Source organism: Callithrix jacchus, chromosome 22 (assembly GCF_049354715.1).
Source record: "Callithrix jacchus isolate 240 chromosome 22, calJac240_pri, whole genome shotgun sequence".
NCBI classification, from domain to species: domain Eukaryota; kingdom Metazoa; phylum Chordata; class Mammalia; order Primates; family Cebidae; genus Callithrix; species Callithrix jacchus.
In genome coordinates this window covers 9,388,153-9,391,168 of record NC_133523.1, presented here as the reverse complement: position 1 = coordinate 9,391,168, position 3,016 = coordinate 9,388,153, and the positions used below count along the sequence as shown (strand labels likewise).

At 46.2% G+C, this 3,016-nt stretch overlaps 1 non-coding gene across 1 annotated transcript; it reads left to right on the top strand.

Annotated features, from left to right (window-relative positions):
- Positions 1-1,765: 1,765 nt before the first annotated feature.
- On the top strand, positions 1,766-1,931 carry LOC118150358 (small nucleolar RNA SNORA73 family). The gene has a single exon (XR_004738465.1). It is a non-coding gene; the product is annotated as a small nucleolar RNA SNORA73 family (small nucleolar RNA).
- The last annotated feature ends 1,085 nt before the right edge of the window (positions 1,932-3,016 follow it).

Here is a 3,016-nt window from a genome sequence, read left to right as displayed (position 1 = left end):
CCAGGCTGGTCTCAAACTCCTGACCTCAGGTGATCCACCTGCCTTGGCCTCCCAAAGTGCTAGGATTACAGGTGTGAGCCACCACGTCGATCCAATTTATTTTTAAGAGATTAGGTCTTGCTATGTTGCCCAGGCTGGTCCGGGAGTCCTGGGCTCAAGCAATCCTCCTGCTTCAGCCTCCCAGGTAGCTGGGACTACAGGTGCACACTACTGAGCCCAGCTACAAAAATTCTTAATTCCTACTACCACTACTCTTATTAATGATAGTGTAACTTTCACATATTTCTTCCTAAGTTTTGGAATATTTCTTTCTTTTTTTGAGATGGAGTTTTGGTCTTGTTTCCCAGGCTGCAGTGCAATGGCACAATCTTGGCTCACCGAAACCTCCGTCTCCCGGGTTTGAGCAATTCTCCTACCTCAGCCTCCCAAGTAGCTGGGATTACAGGAATGTGTCACCATGCCCAGCTAACTTTGTATTTTTAGTAGACAGAGGGTTTCTCCATGTTGATCAGTCTGGTCTCAAACTCCCAACCTCAGGTGATCCACCTGCCTTGGCCTCCCTAAGTGTTGGGATTACAGGTTTGAGCCACTGTGCCTGGCTGGAATATTTCTTTTAATAATACCAAGATTAGACTCAGCTGGAAATGACAATAAATACAATATATTAATGACTTAAATGAGAGATAAATTGATGATTAGTGAGTTAAATGAGAGAAAAGGACAAACGCCCACCTCACCAGTCCTGTATAGGTTCCTATCTATCCATCCTTCCACCCATTTAAATAGTTTACTGAGTTTCCTATGAACAAGGCATTCTCTCTCTTTTTTTTTTTTGAGATGGAGTCTTGCTCTGTTGTCCAGGCTGGAGTGCAACGGCGAGATCTCAGCTCCTGGGTTCAAGCAATTCTCCTGTCTCAGCCTCCTGAGTAGCCCGCAACTACAGGCATGTGCCACCATGTCCAGCTAATTCTTGTATTTTTAGTAGAGACAGGGTTTCACTATGTTGGCCAGGCTGGTTTTGAACGCTTAACCTCAGGTGATCCACCTGCCTCAACCTCCCAAAGTGCTGGGATTACAGGTGTGAGCCACTGCACCTGGCCAGAACAAGGCATTCTCTAAACATAACCTCAATAAAATGATGAAAAGCAGGAAATCGGGAAACCTAATCAGATTTCACCCATCGTTACATCACTGACCTTGACGGCAAAAGAAAATCCAAGATCACTTGTTGCTTCCAATTGTCTTTTCACTAAGATCAATTTCTGAGCCTTTTTGTCTTTTGTGACCTTGATGTTTTCACAAAGTGAGGTCAGTTATTAGGCAGAATGTCTTTCAACTTGGGTTTGTCTGCTGTTTCCTTATCATTAGATTCAGTTTGTGCCTTTTTGGCAAGAAGACCCCAGCCTGCCACCAATTGGACCCATCACTGGTGATGTTAATTTTGACCACTTGGCGAAAGTGGTCTCTGCCAGGTGTCTGCTATAAAGTTATTGCTTTCCGGTTTGTGGGAGGTATGTGGAGACTCTGTAAATGTCCTGTTACTCATCAGACTTTCACTCTTTCAGCATCTATTCCTGCCTGAATAGATTATTACTCAATAGAATTTTTCTTTTTTTTTTTAAGACAGTGCCTCACTCTGTCGCTGAAGCTAGAGTGCAGTGTTGTGATCACAGCTCACTGCAGCCTCGACCTCCCAGGCCCAAGTGATTCTCCTGCCTCAGCCTCTCAAGTAGCTGGGGCTACAGGGACAAGCCAGTATGCCTGGCTAATTTTTGTAAAGAAAGGTTTCTCGGGGCTCTGCCTGTGACATACAGTCCCTTTCCACAACGTTGGAGATGAAGCTGGGCCTCGTGTCTGCACCTGCATGTTCCCCCAGCTTCCCAGAGTCCTGTGGACAATGACTGGGGAGACAAACCATGCAGGAAACATGTCTAGGGGAAAAAAATAATAACAATAAATAAATAAATGAAAGGTTTTGCCATGTTACCTAGGCTGGTCTCCAACTCTTGGGCTCAAGCAATCCACGCACCTTGGCCTTCCAAAATTCTGGGATTACAGGTGTCAGCCACCACACCCAGGCAGCCTCACCGGATATTTGGAAGCAAATCTGAGACCTCAAATCATTTCATTTGTAAATACTCCATTTTTTTTTTTAATTTCTAAAAGGTAGCAACACTAAAAAAAAAAAACAACTATACAATATCTTTTTTAGTCAGGGCGTGGTGGCTCACTCCATAATGCCAGCAGTTTGAGCGGCTGAGGCAGGCAAATAGCTTGAGCACAGAGGTTGGAGACCAACCTGGGCAACATGGTGAAACCCTGTGTCTCCAAAAAAAAAAAAAAAAAGCTGGGCATGCTGGGGGTGGTGGCATGTGCCTGTAGTCCCAGCTACTCAGGAGGCTGAGGGGGGAGGATTGCTTGAGCCCAGGACTCGGAGGTTGCAGTGAGCTGAGATTGTGCCCCTGCACTCCAGCCTGGGTGACAGACTGAGACCCTCATCCAAAAAGCAAAACAAAACAAAAACCAAAAAACCTTTTTGTAGAACCAAGGTCATACTACATTGCTTAGGCTGGTCCGGAACTCCTGGGCTCAAGCGATCCTCCTGCCTCAGCCTCTGAAAGTGCTAGGATTACAGGTGTGAGCCACTGCACCTGGCCTGTCTTTCCATTTTACTGATAACTAAGAATGATCCATCCGGGGGTTCAGATGCCATCTGCCTGACCCTGCCTTTGTAAATTCCCCATTTGGCATTTCCCTAAGGGTTTGATCCACCATGGATAACCATTGCCTGGACCCATGGTTTCATTAGCAGTCTTCAAAGGGTTTCTGGCTGGGCGTGGTGCGGTCCACATCTATAATCCCACCGCTCTGGGAGGCTGAATCGGGAAGATCTCTGGAGCCCAGGAATTCGAGACTAGCCTGGGTGACACTGTGAGACACCCCCAGCTCTACAAAAAAAATAAAAAATTAGTTGGGTGTGGTATCATGCACCTATAGTCCCAGCTACTTGGGAGGC